General features: G+C 35.4%; 1 protein-coding gene across 2 annotated transcripts in view; it reads left to right on the forward strand.

Moving 5' to 3' along the window:
• C13H4orf33 (chromosome 13 C4orf33 homolog) overlaps window positions 1-16,949 on the forward strand; it is a 153,174-nt gene that overhangs the window by 67,528 nt on the left and 68,697 nt on the right. Inside the window, exon 8 of one of the 2 annotated variants that reach the window (XR_006779885.2) lies at window positions 10,066-10,112. The gene's annotated coding sequence lies outside the window, so the exon portion shown is untranslated. Of the gene's footprint in view, window positions 1-10,065; window positions 10,303-16,949 lie in introns of those variants that run through there. The other variant, XM_045798979.2, reaches the window with a different exon arrangement.

Consider the following 16,949-nt stretch of genomic DNA (forward strand, 5'->3'; position numbering starts at 1 on the left):
ACAAAAAAATAGTTCCCAAAGTTGAAAATCTTCACTATTCATAAGACTTGAAATATTTTTACTTATAAACTTACACTGTACCTCTATATATTTTGTAACTAAGCAAAATTGAAAGTCTCCTGTATTCCTCAGAATTCTTTTATTTGTAAGTGGAAGAAGTAAAACTAAAGGAAATGTGAACAGAAAGAGAGAATTGCTGCCTCAGGAACTTAAGAAGATGAGGATTAGCTGGCCTGCTTCAGTTTGCCTCAATCCAAAGATTAGAGTGATGGAAACTGGTATTTTTCTCTTCTTTTCTCACATCCCCATGTCTAACCCTCCCCCCAGTTCATCTCTACATCTCTTCTATATCTCTGTGTATCTTTCTTAATTCTTTCCTCCCGTAGAGAAGGGCTTCTTTTATGAGGTGGTGGTGAGGGAGATGACTTAGGCAGTTGAAAATTCGCAATAATCCTAAATTAGCCACTATAAAGGAAATAGATTTCTTCTTCCCACTTCAGTATGTAAGGAGGCTGTGATACTATAATTGGCAACTTGTGCCTAAATCACACAGTCAGAAGGGTAAAGAGGAGTTCTTCAAAGGCTAGAAGGCTTTTGAAAAAAAGGGAGAAGGAAAATGTGATAAGGAGAAGTAACTTGTGTCCATTATATCTCCACATCTCCAGTACAGTCATTGTATAATTCTTAAAAGTAAATCTTGGTGTGTTATTTAAATTCATTATGTTTTCTTTTTTCTTTTCCATCTGCAACCCTGGCTTTTGGCAGATTTTCTGGAATACTGAAAAACAAATGTGCATAAGCCATTTTGCCATACAGCAAGAACTAAAATAAGTTGTTGGGATATAAGAGTGAAATTATTAATATTTTAATTTGTTCTGAGGGGGTGCCTGGGTGGCACAGCGGTTAAGTGTCTGCCTTTGGCTCAGGGCATGATCCCGGCATTGTGGGATCGAGCCCCACATCAGGCTCTTCCACTATGAGCCTGCTTCTTCCTCTCCCACTCCCCCTGCTTGTGTTCCCTCTCTCGCTGGCTGTCTCTATCTCTGTCGAATAAATAAATAAAATCTTTAAAAAAAAATAAAAATAAATAAAAGCATTTGTCTTGTGTAGCCCTGAGATTAATAAGAAAATCAAGAGTTTATCATTTTGAGTTTTTCAAGTCCTTAAGTGTTAAGACTTCTCTGAGTAGCTAACAGGTATGTTTAATTAACTCACCACATTTATTGCCAATTTAAAGATTTTATTTAGATTATATAGAGAAGTAGGCATTTTACTGTAAGTAGTTTTTTAAAATTACTACATATTTTTATTAATTTCAAATTTTTAAAATTATTGTTCACTTAGCCAATATATAGTACATCATTAGTTTGTAAGTAGTTTTAAAAAAGTATTTTAGGGGCGCCTGGGTGGCACAGCGGTTGAGCGTCTGCCTTCGGCTCAGGGCGTGATCCCGGCGTTCTGGGATCGAGCCCCACATCAGGCTCCTCCGCTATGAGCCTGCTTCTTCCTCTCCCACTCCCCCTGCCTGTGTTCCCTCTCTCGCTGGCTGTCTGTATCTCTGTCGAATAAATAAATAAAATCTTAAAAAAAAAAAAAGTATTTTAATTAGTTAACATACAGTGTTATATTAGTTTTAAGTGTAAGAATAGAGTGATTCAACACTTTCATACAACACCCGGGGCTCATCACAGCAAGTGCACTTCTTAATTCCTATCACCTATTTAACCCATCCCTCCACTCACTTCCTCTCTGGTGACCATCAGTTTGTTCTGTTTAATTAAGAGTCTGTTTCTTGGTTTGTCTCTCTCTCTTTTTTCCCTTTGCTCATTTGTTTTCTTTCTTAAATTCCACATATCAGGGGTGCCTGTGTGGCTCTGTCGGTTGAGTGTCCAATTCTTAATTTCAGTTCAGGTTACCATCTCAGGATTGAGAAATTGAGTCCTCCATCAGGCTTGCGCTCAGCTCAGAGTTTACTTGAGGTTCTGTCTCTCCTTGTCCCTCTGCCCCTGCCCCTGCTCACACTCTCTCTCCTTCTCTCTTTCTCAAATAAATAAATAAATAAATAAAATCTTAAAATTCCACACATCAATGAAATCACAGGGTATTTGTCTTTCTGTGACTGACTTATTTCACTTAGCATTATCCTGTCTAGCTCCAGCCATGTTGTTGCAAATGGCAAGATTTCATTCTTTTTTAGGGCTGAGTAATATATATATATATATATATCACTTCTTCTTTATCCACTCATCAGTCAGTGGACACTTGGACTGCTTCCATAATCTGGCTATTTAAAATAATGCTGCAGTAAGCATAGGAGTGCTGTATACCTTTGAATTAGTGTTTTTGTATTCTTTGGGTAAATACCCCATAGTGCAATTGCTGGATCATGTAGGGTAGTTCTATTTTTAACTATTGGAGGAAACTCTATACTGTTTTCCACAGTGACTGCACCAATTTGTATTCCCACCAACAGTGCAAGAGGGTTCCTTTTTCTTCATACCCTCCCCAACACCTGTTGTTTCTTGTGTTGTTGATTTTTACTGTAAGTAGTTATTGCCTGTACAGCAGTCCTTGTCTTTCTAAGACAGCATCCTGGAAGGAATTAGATTATCTTGATATGTTAGAAGTTACGCTTTAGTTAATTTACTTTTTTAAGATTTATTTGAGAGAGAGAGAGAGAAAGAGAGTGCGGGGGTGGGACAGAGGGAAAAGGAAAGGGATAGGACCTCAAGCCAACTACCCACTAAGCACGGAGTCCAATGCAGGGGCTTGATCTCACGACCCTGAGATCAAGACCTGAGCCAAAACCAACAGTTGGACCCCCAACTGACTGAGCCATCCAGGCACCCCTTCATTTAATCTTAATAGAGCATTTTTTCCATGTAGTTAGTTTTTAATTCTTGAAATTAATGTCTGTAGTAAAGAAAATGAAATCATTTTAAATATGTGTTGATTACTGATTCATTTATTTAAAACACCTTTTTTTTTGGAGTGCTTACTATGTTCCAGGTGCTCTTTTAGGCAGTAGAGCTACAGTAATGAAAAAAATAGGCAAAAATCCTTCCTTCATGGAACTTTTATCCAATGAATTATAGTACGTAGATTATAATATGAATGGTTGTATTATTGACATTATTTTATAGATACTATGTGATTGACTTATAAATAACATTTATTGAGGATTTACCAGGCAATGCTAATCACATTGCATATTATTATCTTATTTGGTTTTAACCTGGGAAGAAAGCATTTTGTTATGTTTTGTTTTGTTTTTAAAGATTTTATTTATTTGACAGAGAGAGACACAGCAAGAGAGGGAACACAAGCAGGGGAAGTGGGAGAGGGAGAAGCAGTCTTTCCACTGAGCAGGGAGCCTGATGCGGGGCTCGATCCCAGGACCCTGGGATCATGACCTGAGCCAAAGGCAGACCCTTAACAACTGAGCCACCCAGACGCCCCAGAAAGCATTGTTATTTTGCCCATTTTATAGGTGAGGAAACTGCAGTGTAAGAAACTGAAGTATACTAAGTGGCAGAGCAGGAATTCAAACCCAGACTCATTCAACCCAGAAGCCTGCACTCTTAACAATAGGCTTATATCATTTCCAGTGCCCAGAGCAGGTATAGAGTAGGGCCTCAATAAACAATATTTGAATGAAAGTATTTCTGATGCCCACTTGTAACAATGGTATTGTGTTAGGCAGTAGAGACAGTGCAAAGATGAGCATGATATAGTCATTTATGTTATTTGCTTTAATTAAACTTATTAATAAATTGGAGGGAGCCATTAACTAAGATGTTTGTAAGGTGACAGAATCTAGGGGAGATATAAATATAAGTATGGCAAAAGTCAACAGGTATCATGTTATAAATTAGGATAGTAAGTTACTCTGTGATTGTAACATGAATCAATCAAGCAGTCTAAAACTGCTACCATAAATGAGGAATGAAAGGTATTTTGAATTCCAGTAAAATTAATCTCAAAACCATGAGATATAATTTTATATCAATACTCTGAATCTGGAGCTTGCCCTCTAGATTTTCAAACATATTTGTTTGAAAGATGTTGTGATTATTTTTTGCTTTTTTAGAAAGGGAAGAACATGTGAACTTGGTATTATAAAGCAGTTTTTTTCCTGGTTACTCAGATGTATCTCCCAGTAATCTATTTCTTGGTTGTAAGTTAAAATTATCTTTTCTTTACTCCTTCCTCTTCTTTGCCTCATCCTGTCCTGCTTCCCATTTCCTCATCTTCCTCCCAACTTTCCTTTTCCTACCTGATATAGAATTACAGAATGTTATGCTGGAAGAAACTTTAAGGGCCATCTATTCAAAACTTTTGTTCAGTTCAAAAATCCCTCCTTCTATTTTTTTGGCAGAGGACATTATCTAACCTTTGAAAAACAGATCTTGGGGCTCCTGGGTGGCTCAGTCAGCTAAGCATCTGACTCTCTGTTTTGGCTTAAGTTGTGGTCTCAGGATCATAGGATTGGGCCCTGCATCAGGCTCTCCACTTAGCATAGAATCTGCTTGAGATTCTTTCTCCCTCGTCCTTTGCTCCTTCCTTGCTTGCACAGTCTTTTTCTCTCTCTCAAATAAATAAAATCTTAAAAAAAAAAAAGTAAATCTAGTATTGGAAGTACAGTAGCTTCTAATTAGAAAGAATGCCATTGTTAGAAAGCGATTTTCTATATTTAATTGAAACTCACTTCTATATATTTTCAAGATGTTGTTCCTAGTTTTGCCTTTTGGATTAACAAAAACAAGTTTTATTTTTGATCTATATGATAAGTTTGGCCAAAACCTAGCCACAGGGCCACATTTAGCTGCAGGGGAAGCCAAGAAATGTCCCCTCCAGCCAGGCAGTCATTAGGTAAACCTAATGGTATCTATTATGAAAAGGTAGCAGGGAAGAATAGATACTGATGGACAATCATCAGTAATACTGCATGTAGAAAACAGGAAAACAAATAAAACAAAATCATGTTCTGTATTCTTTTATGTGATGGTTAGTCAGGTGTGGCCACAAGAGGAGACACAGAAGAAGCTCAGGAAAACTAAGTTTATTATATGCATAGGTCCTAGAAACAGAGGCGTGACATGCCACAAAGGACCACATGGGAAAACACTAGCATCTGTGAGGAGGCAGAAGGGACAAGAGCTAGGGGAGCACCTAGGCCACTGCCTTTATTGGGGTTTCTGAGAGAAAGGCAAGGCAGGACAAGGAAAACACTTTAGGATTGGTTAGTCTGAATATTTTTGGTGAGCTCTAAGCTTTAAAAGAGGTCCCTAGTTGCCTGGTACCTGGCCCCGGGATGGTTAAGGCAGAGGAATATTTCCTCTTGAGTTGAATGGCCAGATAGAAGAGGAATGGCTTTGAATTGATTAGTGTATGTATAAAGGACAAGCTCCCAGGTGGGCCTTTTGCTATATCTCTAAGAATTGGATAGCCCGGGGGGCCAATCTCTCTCCAAACAGAAATGATTTTTTAAAGATGTTAAAACATAATAATATATAGAAAATAAAATATGTAAATAGTATATATCACTGTAAGAAATTTAAAATTTGAAGTCAAACAGTGTTAATTGAGTGACATTTTTTGCTCATTATTACAAATGAACTAAGCATGTTAATAATTAAGTTTAAAGAAATAAAAATTTTAAAAAATGTATGGAAACAAACGAAAATGAAACACAGCAGTGCAGAACCTTTGGGATGCAGCAAACTTGGTTCTAAGCGGGAAGTATATAGCAAAACAGGCCTCTCTCAAGAAACAGGAAAAGTCCCAAATACACAATCTAACCTTACCTAAAGGAGCTGTAAAATGAAAAACAAATAAAGCCTAAATCCAGCAAGAGAAGAGAAATAAAAAAGATTAGAACATAAATCAATGACATAGAAATCAAATGAACAGTAGAACAGATCAACGGAACTCGGAACTGGTTCTTTGAAAGATTAGTAAGATTGATAAAGCCCTAGCCAGACTTAACAAAAAGAAAAGAGAAAGGACCCAAATAAAATCATGAATGAAAGAGGAGAGATCCCGACCAACACCAAAGAAATGCAAAGAATTACAAGAGAATATTATCATCAATTACATGTCAACAAATTAGGCAATCTGGAGGAAATGTATACATGCCTAGAAACATATAAACTACCAAAACTGAAACAGGAAGAAATAGAAAATCTGAGCAGACCCATAACCAGCAAAGAAATTGAATCAGTAATCAAAAATCTCCCAACAAACAAGAATCCAGGGCCAGGTGGCTTCCCAGGGGAATTCTACCAAACATTTAAAGAAGAATTAATACCTATTCTTCCGAAGCTGTTTCAAAAAACAGAAATGGAAAGAAATTTCCAAACCCTTTCTATGAGGCCAGCATTACCTTAATCCCAAAACCAGACAAAGGCCTCACCAAAAAGAAGAATTACAGACCAACATCCCTGATAAAGATGGATGCAAAAATTCTCACCAAGATACTGGCTAATAGGATTATTCACAACCAGGTGGGATTTATTCCTGGGATATAAGGGTGATAACCACAAGTCAATCAAGGGTGATAAGCCACATTAATAAAAGAAAGGACAAGAACCATATGATCCTCTCAATTGATGCAGGAAGAGCATTTGACGAAATACAGCCTCCTTTCTTGTTAAAAAAAAAAAAAACTCTCTGCCGTGTAGGGATAGAAGGAACATACCTCAATACCATAAAAACCATATATGAAAAACCCACAGTAAATATCATTCTCAATGGGGAAAAACTGAGAGCTTTCCCCTAAGGTCAGAAACATGACAGGCATGTGCATTATCACAACTCTTGTTCAACATAGTACAGGAAGTTTCAACCTCAGCAATCAGACAACAAAAAGAAATTAAAAAAAAAAACCATCAAGATCAGCAAGGAAGAAGTCAAACTTTCACTCTTCACAGATAACATGATACTCTACATAGAAAACCAGAAGACTTCACCAAAAAATTGCTAGAACTGATAGAGGAATTCAGCAATGTCACAGGAAATAAAATCAATGCACAGAAGTCAGTCGCATTTCTATACACAAACAATGAGGTAGGAAAAAAAAATCAAGGAATCAATCCCGTTTACAATTGCTCCAAAACCCATTAGATGCCTAGGAATAAACCTAACCGAAGAGGTAAAAGATCTGTACTATGAAAACTACAGAACATTTATGAGAGAAATTGCGGAAGTCACAAAGAAATGGAAAAACATTCCACGTTCATGGATCGGAAGAACAGATGTTGAAATATCAATACTCCCAAAAGCAATCTACACATTCAATGCAATCCTTATCAAAATACCAACAGCATTTTTCATAGAGCTGGAACAAACAATTGTGAAATTTGTATGGAACCAGAAAAGACCCCAAATAGCCAAACTAATGTTGAAAAAGAAGACCAAAGCTGGAGGCATCACAATTCCAGACTTTAAGCTGTATTACAAAGCTGTAATCATCAAGGCAGTATGGTACTGCCACAAAAACAGACACATAGATCAATGGAACAGAATAGGGAGCCTAGATATGGACCCTCAACTAATTTTTGACAAAGCAGGAGAGAATATCCAATGGAAAAAAGACAGTCTCTTCAACAAATGGTGTTGGGAAAATTGGACAGCCATATGCTGAAGAATGAAACTGGATCACTTTCTTACTGCATACATAAAAATAAACAAAAAGATGAAAGGATCAGATATAGGATGAAAGACCCAAATATGAGACAGGAATCCATCAAAATCCTAGATGAGAACACAGCCAGCAACTTCTTTGACCTTGGATGAGGCAACTTCTTGCTAAACACATCTCCAAAGGCAAGGAAAACAAAAACAAAAATGAACTATTGGGATTTCATCAAGATCATAACTTTTGCCCTGCAAAAGAAACAGTTTACAAAACTAAAAGGCAACATACATAATGAGAGAAGATATTTGCAAATGTCTTATCAGATAAAGGGCTGGTATCTAAAATCTATAAAGAACTTATCAAATTCAACACCCCCAAAACAAAAAAATCCAGTTAAGAAATGTGCAGAAGACATGAACAGACATTTGTCCAAAGAATGCATACAAATGGCTAAAAGACACATGAAAAATGCTTAACCTCACTCATCATCAAGGAAATACAAATCAAAACCACAATGAGATACCACCTCACATGGGTCAGAATGGCTAAAATTAACAGCTCAGGAAAGAACAGATGGTGAGGATTTGGAGAAAGGGGAACCCTCTTACGCTGTTGGTGGGAATGCAAACTGGTATAGCCACCTTGGAAGACAGTATGGAGGTTCCTCAAAAAGTTAAAAATAGAGCTACCCTGGGGCGCCTGGGTGGCACAGCGGTTAAGCATCTGCCTTCGGCTCAGGGCGTGATCCCGGCGTTCTGGGATCGAGCCCCACGTCAGGCTCTTCCGCTATGAGCCTGCTTCTTCCTCTCCCATTCCCCCTGTTTGTGTTCCCTCTCTCGCTGGCTGTCTCTATCTCTGTCGAATAAATAAATAAATAAATCTTTAAAAAAAAAAAAAGAAAAAAAAATAGAGCTACCCTATGACCCAGCAATTGCACTATTAGGTATTTATCCTAAGGATTCAAAAATAGTGATTTAAAGGGGCACATGTACCCAATGTTCATAGCATCAATGTCCGCAATAGCCAAAATATGGAAGGAGCCCGGAAGTCCATCAACTGATGAATGGATAAAGAAGATATGGTGTGTATATCCAATGGAATATTTCTCAGCCATCCAAAAGAATTAAATCTTGCCATTTGCAACAGCGTGGAGGGAACTAGAGGCTATTATGCTAAACAAAATAAGTCAGTCAGAGAAAGACAAATATCATGATTTCACTTGTATGTGGAATTTAAGAAACAAAACAGATGAACATAGGGGAAGGGTAGGAAAAATAAGGTGAAAACAGAGAGGGACAAAAACCATGAGAGACTCTTAACTATAGGAGACAAACTGAGGGTTGCTGGAGGGGAGACGTGTGGAGTGATGGGGTAACTGGGTGATGGGCATTAAGGAGGGCACTTGATGGAATGAGCACTGGCTTTAATATGCAACTGATGAATCACAAAATTCTACCCCTGAAACTAACAATACACTATATGTTAATTAAATTGAATTTAAATTTAAAAAAAATTTTAAAAGAAATAAAATTAAAATTCTGTAATTTAATTAGCTTATGTTACCAACTTTGAACACTACTAATTTAATTTTTAATATAAAAAACATCATGGCTGGGAATCTGAATTCCTTTGGGGGGATCTGAATTCTTAAGAAATACTTCCAAGATATTCATTCCTTAAGATATTTGATGAGACAAGTTTAGTTTCTTTCTTTTTTTTAAAAATAATAATTTTTTATTATGTTAGCCACCATACAGTACATCCCTAGTTTTCGATGTAATGTTCCATGATTCATTACTTGTGTATAACACCCAGTGCACCATGCAATACATGCCCTTGTAAATATGACATTAGGCAAGTATGTACTTAATGCAGACTTTGGTTGAAATGCACACATCTCTTATGTGAATGGCAATAATTGACTGGGTTGCACAGATGCTGGTACATTGCCATCTCTGACTATTTTGTGAGTGGAATACTTGAGCGTATCATGTACAATATGTTGAACATTATTAACATGAATCCAAACAGCTGGTCCTAAAATTGATATTCTTTTATCTGGCAATTTACTTCCTCTGTTAATAGAAATAGAGCTGAAAATTTAGATGAAGTTTAGATTTATGGGTAATGTTTAGCTTTTTAATAGTAGGTTTTTTAGCAGTTGAAGAAATTTATGTAATCTACACAAGTGGGAAAAAAAATCCTCTTCCTTTTAACTATGTCAATGCAAATACTCTGTGTCCCACCACCATTTGTTCATAGCTCCAATCAGTGAAGTAGCCTACAGTTTTCTGAGAATGAGCAACTGGAAAATCATGAATAAGATTAGAGAAAAATGAAAATTGGATGCCATTTTAATTTGAAAATGACTGAATTGCTGGCCTACTTTCAACTTTATCATTATGATTCTGTTTTTGTGCACTTAGGCATGGACAGCACCTAGTCCTACTGCTTTCCAGAGGAGTACTTTCTAGTGAGTACTACAAATTTTTGCTGAATCAAACCAACCTTTGTTTTAATATCACTGTATTTTTAAAGGCAGGTTTAAATGTTTTTAGAAATGTGAATATTTATATACTTGTTTAATCTTTATTTCCTTCTCTGAAATTATGGGAAAGGGAACAAAATAAGGAAGTTCAAGGGCTTGAGTAGGGCTGATATGCCTGAGGTTAATTTTTTTTTTTTTTTTTTTTTGTAATGAATCACTGGTTTGGGTGGTTTATGGGTAGGTCATTAGTAAGGCTTGTTGTTTTATTTGTGCCCTTGCACATTGGATTTAATAATGATAGAATTTCTTCTGGGGATAGAATTTCTACTCAGATCCCTAACAGGAGCAGCAGAGAACAGTGTGTACTTAGTTGGAAAATCTTATATAAACTGAGAACACTTTCAACAGTGAAGAAGCATAATTTATTTTTTAAAGTGAAATATTTCCAAACCACTGAAAAGCACATAAAATAATCACACTCACCACCTAGATTTAACCTTTATCACCTGGAGTTGACAGATATTGAAAAGTAAATCATTATAAACAGACCCAGTGTCCGTCTCTTATGCCTTTCCCTTCCCTCATTCCTTTCCTCTTCTTACCTTTTCCAGTTTTTTCAATTTTCTCTTTTCTAAGTTGGTCTATATCATTTCCATATATTTTCTTGCTTTTTAAACATGTGCATATCCATAAAACTGTTATATTTTGTATATTTTAAAACTTTATGAAGTGATATATTCTTTTTAATAAATTGGGAAGAGCTGTTAACTAAGATGTTTTTGTGAATAGCAGATACACACACACAGGGCAAAAGCCAAATATTTTGCAATGGTTCACTCATTTTGTGTGTGTGTGTGTTCACTCATTTTATTTTTTTATTTTTAAAGATTTTATTTATTTATTTATTTATTTATTTATTTATTTATTGGAGAGAGTGTGTGTGTGTGTTCACTCATTTTATTTTTTTATTTTTAAAGATTTTATTTATTTATTTATTTATTTATTTATTTATTTATTTATTTATTTATGGGAGAGAGAGACAGAGACAGAGACAGAGTGCATGCCCTTGGAAAGGAGAAACAGAAGGAGAGGGACAAGTAGACTCAGTACTGAGTATCGAGCCCGACACAGGGCTCAATCTCAAAACCCCGAAGATTATGACCTGAACCGAAATCAAGTCAGATGCCTAACTGACTGAGCCACCTAAGCGCACCTGTGTTCACACGTTTTAATTGCTGCTTTTCATTCCAATACATAAAATTCCTATGTTCCTCAACTAGTGGACAAATTGTTTCCATGGATTTAAAAAAATTATTATTTAAAAAAACTATTTGTAAAATGCACATGGTTTAAAAATCAACTGAAGGGCTTATAGGAGTAAATACAGTATTTCTTTGTCCCACTATTCTTCACTCCAGCCTTATTCCCACATACAACTGCTTTCAGGAATTTTAATGGCCCTTCCTGGTTTCCATATGTAAAGTACTTGGGCGGTGTCTTGGTGGGTTCTTTTTAAGCATTAAGACACAAGAGAATGATGTATCTCTTTTTTCTACTAAGAAATGCATTAAGATGTAAATTCTCTGCTGTTAAGGCTATCTCAGTCAAAGAGTGTGTGATAAGAAGGCCAAGATTAGAGATTTGCTATATATGTTGGCCATTTATTATTTGCGTGTTCCATGACTATAGATAGACAACAATCCTCACTTTTGTCAGCTTTTCACATGTGTAGTCTGTTGGTTTCAAGCTTTTCAGGAAATACGGAAGCAAGGAAAAAACCAGATGCCTATTATAAAGCTGCTGACAGTGGTAAAAAATAGAGGATTTAGGAGCTGAAATAATGACCCATCTGTAAGAATCATAACAAACTATTGGGGAGTTCTTTTCCAACTCTAGCAACAAAATTCTCAGCAAGGGACCACCAGTAGAAACATCATTGGAATTTATAAAGGGTTGCATATTCTTTTAGGAAGGTGTGTTTTACTTTGTTTTGTTATTTAAGTTTTGGAACAAGGGGAAATAACAAAGAAGTGACTCAACGTCTATTGGCTATTTTGTTTAAGAAAAAGTTATGGAAGGCTTTTTTGAATTGGAGGACATTTGCATTAATATTATGTTGTAAAATATTTCCAAGACTATTACTTCAAAGTGGTAGTAAGTAGAAAAATTTATAAGGGCTATGTATTGGTGATAAAAAAGAAATAGGTAGGAAGGAAGATAATAGTTTTTTTCCAATGCTAAAAGAATAATTTATTTTCTGCCATTTATTTCCCTCTGAACCATTAGAGATATAGCCCTATTTAAAAAAAAAAATACTTTATTGTGGTAAGGACAAAAAGAGATCTACCATCCTATTTAAAGTTTACGTTATTGTTGATTGTAGGTGCAATGTTGTATATAGCCAATTTCTAGAGCTAATTCATCTTCCTAAACTGAAACTTTATGCCTGTTGATTAGTAACTCTCTATTTTACATTCCTCTAGACGCTGGCAAACACCATTCCACTCTGATTCTATATGAATTTGACTGTTTTAGATATTTCATATAAGTGGAATCATACAGGACTTGTCTTTCTTGGACTGGCTTATTATTTCACTTAGCATAGTGTCTTGATTCATCCATGTTGTTGCATATTGCAGAATTTCCTTCTTTTTAAAAATCTGAGTAATATTCCATTGTATTCATATGCCGTATTTTCTTTATTCATTCATGGAGGGTAATAAGAGAAGTAGCAAGACATACTAAAGATTGACTTATCTATTGAAAATCATATATCAGTACTGCTTATAGAAATTTCTGTGATGTTGGAAAATGTTCTATGTATGCTCTGTCCAAAACAGGAGCCACTAGCCACATGTGGCTTTTGAGTACTTAAAATGTGGCTATTGCAACTGGGAAAATAAATTTTAGCTATTATTTCATTTTAATTAATTTAAATTTAAGTTTAAATTGCCAGGTTTGGCTAATGGCTACAATATTGGACAGTGAAGTTCTAGAGAAAGTATCACATATAGGCATAGAGTTTTCTTTTTCCTTTTAAATATAGTTGTGTTGTTCAATTTTTAATGGGTTTGAGAAGATACAAATAGAACTAGTATTTCAATTGTGAAAGTAGAAAGAGTAAAGTTATAAAAGGAATGTAATAAAGAACAAATATATGCATTGTCTGAGAACTACTTAACAGAAAACATGCTGCTGGTTTAATACCATTAAATTACATATGCGTGTGTTTATGTATATAAAAATAAAAAAATTAACATAGTCACACTAAGCTACAGAATATGAAGATATGCTACTAACTTAATACCATTAAATAGTGTGTATATATACTTATAGATACATGATATGTATTATATTGGATAAGAAATAATATATGTACTAAAGTCAGCTCTAGAAGATGTATCATAATATTGATGAAAATTAAGGAGTAATTTCAAATTGTGATCTCATGCATGTTCATGCTATCTACCAGTAAATATGCATTCAGAGTAATTTCAGAGTAAATAGAGAAAAGAACAGAGAGAATGATAGAGGGAAAGTACCATTAAAACAACTCAAGGGTCTCTTGGGAGACAGGATGCTGCTTGGTAAAATTGTGAAGAGAGGCTAGAAAAAGGAACAAAACATTTCTTGAATTCTATCCTTTTGGAGTATTTTGCATAGGATGAACCAGAATTGACAGATGCCTGCTTTCAGTAATGAGAATTCGTTCTGTGCAGTGTTCCAATAAAGAAAATGTATTAACAGATGATTGATATAAAGTAAGACTAGAAAAGGATTGAAATAGAATTTTCCACAAGGTAGATGATGAACATTGGAATTAAATTGATGTGGGTTCAAACTCCAGCTTCGTTGCTTACTTGTGTGACTTTGGATTAGTGACCTAATCTTTCCAACACTGTTTCCTTGTCAATGGGTTAGAGTGAATAAAAATATTCATTTTAAAGGGCTTTGGAAATGATGAAATGAGATAATGAATGTCAAGCACTATACAAAATGTTTGATACATAAAGTAAGCCCTCAAAATCTAGTTAATATTAACTATTGATGAAAATATTTATAAATTAGAAGAACCAGAATTTCCTGTTTCAGAGCATTGCAAATGCCATGTGGTACATTTCAGTATGGTCCTGAAAATATGACTTAGAAAATGCTTATGAAAAAGAGATGCTATCCAAATACAGATGGATGGAGGTATGGATAATTCCTAAGAGGAAAGTGTGAAATTTATGAATTTGAAGTTAAGGAGATTATTAAAGAAGATGTGAAAATTTGATTGTAATTTAAAATCTAAGGAGGAAGATGATTAAAATGGAGAAAATGCTCCTTAAAAAAATGAAGGTTTATGGAGTGGGAACAAAGCTTGTGTTGATGGGAAGTAGAAATGGAGAAGTTGCTTTGTGGTAGAATGCTCAAATGCTCTTAGGCTTTCTGGGAACAAGGCAAAGATAAAATCATCCATCATGATCACTGGGGTCCTACATGCAAAGGGATAAACTCCATCAAAGACTTATCTGAAGGCTTTTTACTCATTATTATATCCCAGTCATGAAAGAAGAAACTTTCAAGAAGTGGCAAGAAATCAGAAATCAATGAGATACTTATATATGCTGTACATCTATTATTTAGAAAGCCTTCTACTGATCCATCTCTGAAGTGTTCTCCTTAACCTTTTCCTGTTTGATTTCTAGAAGGAAAATTCTACACTTGCAGCTCCTTTTTTCTCAAATGTGTTTATTTCTTAAACTCTTTTTTTGGTAATTACCTGTTGAAGTTATCTTGGTCAGTAGAATGTAATGAATCTTCTTATTCTTCTTGATTTCTATGTAGCATGTGACATTGCTGATAATTCCTTTCTTCTTGAGATTCTTTTCAGGATTTTCTTATTTCTCCTCTAATTTGCTCTTTTTGATCTCATTCTTTTCTTTTCTCCCGGTCTTCCCAATAATGTCTTCTCTTTGTTTTTGCTGTCAAGTCTCTTGTCTTTACATTCTCCACTATGGCCATCTGATCCTCTTTCACGCCGTCAACCTCCCCCCCCCCTTTTTTTTTCAGATCTCTTCAACATCTATGTATCTGGGCCTAAGTAATCTCTAGAACTTTAGTCCTACATTCCTAATAATGTTTACTGGATATCTGTACCTGGATGTGCTGCCAGCAACTCAAACTTAGTATTTCTGAAACTAACCTATCAGTTCCCAGATTTGGCTTGTGTCTTCCCTATATCTAAAATGGCACCGTTATTTTTTAAGTCAGGCAGACAAGAAACTTCTGCTACCTTTGTTCCATCTCCCATGCCCCTCATATATAACCAGTCACTATGTTTTGTACCTTTTCAGAGTTTTGCCATAGATCAGTCTGTGAAGCAGTGTGAATGACCACTGCATGTTATTACTACATAGTGAACCAAACTTAGCAAATAGTGATTAGAAGATTCATTAGAACTTTAGGCATTCCCCGGTAGTAGGTCTGTCACACAAGTGCATGAGTATTGGAAATAAAGCCTGGCTGGATTGTTAAAATGGGAAGCAATTAAACATGGAGAGAGGAAAGAGCCATGGCCTAGGCAATTGGGCATTCACATTATATGCAACCTCTTGACAACTGCAGTGTTTGAGCTGTGTCTCTCAGACTAGGTTCTCCTCTGTGTAGCTTTGTTAGAGTTCTGTGAATAGTAATACCTCTAAAAACATCTTTGACTCTCCTAACAGACTTCAGTGCTATTTGGACATACATGGGATAAGAAAAAAACATTTAGTTAAAAATTAAGATTTGATTTCTTTAATTTGCCTTTTTTTTTTTACTGCTATCAGACATTTGAAAAATGGAATAGAAAGGAAGTGATTTGAAGAACAAACTGAGTCTTGTGAGAGGCCCAGAATAATGTGTAGAGTTGTGTTGTATTTTGTCACTTTCCTGCTTTTTATAACTAGAAGCTACATTTTGTCAGCCGATTTCCTAAAACCACACTTCCTGGTATCTGAAGGTCAAGTTCTTGTCATTTGTTTTTTTTTAACTCCCTCCTCCCCAGTGGATTGATAACAATATAGTAAGGCCTGTTTGTGCGTATCCTTTTTTTTTAAGTAAAGCAAATGGATTTTTGTATCTTGCCTTAATGACAAGTTTGCAAATTGCCAATCTTTGCTCTTTTCTCTCCCTCCCAATTTTTCATGGTGGTAATTAAGGACTGTAAATTTCACTTTATCATTTGTGTTAGAAATAGTAGCATAAATCATAGTAATAGCACCGTTTATTTCAGTAATGCCAGCTTGCCTGCAAATCACTTGTAAATTGGTTCCATGGATGTACCTCTATCAAATTAATCAAAAACCACCTGCATACATTTCCTGAGCTTCATTCAAAGGCTTAGTAACAGTGAGGAAGAAAGACCATTACTGACCTTTCTATTTTTATTTATTCATAAGTTCTGAATGGCTCACGCATATGTTTTCATTTTGAACCCTGGCTAACATCTAATTGAACATTTTATGTATTGCTTTAAAAAAAGAAAACACAGGTTGGGATTCGGTCCCAAATAATATGCCTGCCAGATGGTCCTACTGTGGTCCATACACAGTAATAATAATATTTGGTTGGACACAAGATTTTATACTATTTAAGAATCTGTGAGAAGTAATGCTTTTGTGCTAAAAAAAGATTTTTCAAGTGAGCATAACAGTTTTCAGTATTAGGAAGTTAAGAAACAGTCACTTATGTTTGTCTCCTTGTACTCAAGAAGGTGATTGATTCAATGTATCATTTTGAATATGAAGGAGAAGAGAGAATCATTCCTTATGTGTTTTCCTTATGTGTCTGTCTGTT

This window comes from Ursus americanus, chromosome 13 (genome assembly GCF_024610735.1).
Source record: "Ursus americanus isolate L20-20 chromosome 13, mUrsAme1.1.p, whole genome shotgun sequence".
In the NCBI taxonomy this organism is placed as follows: Eukaryota; Metazoa; Chordata; class Mammalia; order Carnivora; family Ursidae; genus Ursus; species Ursus americanus.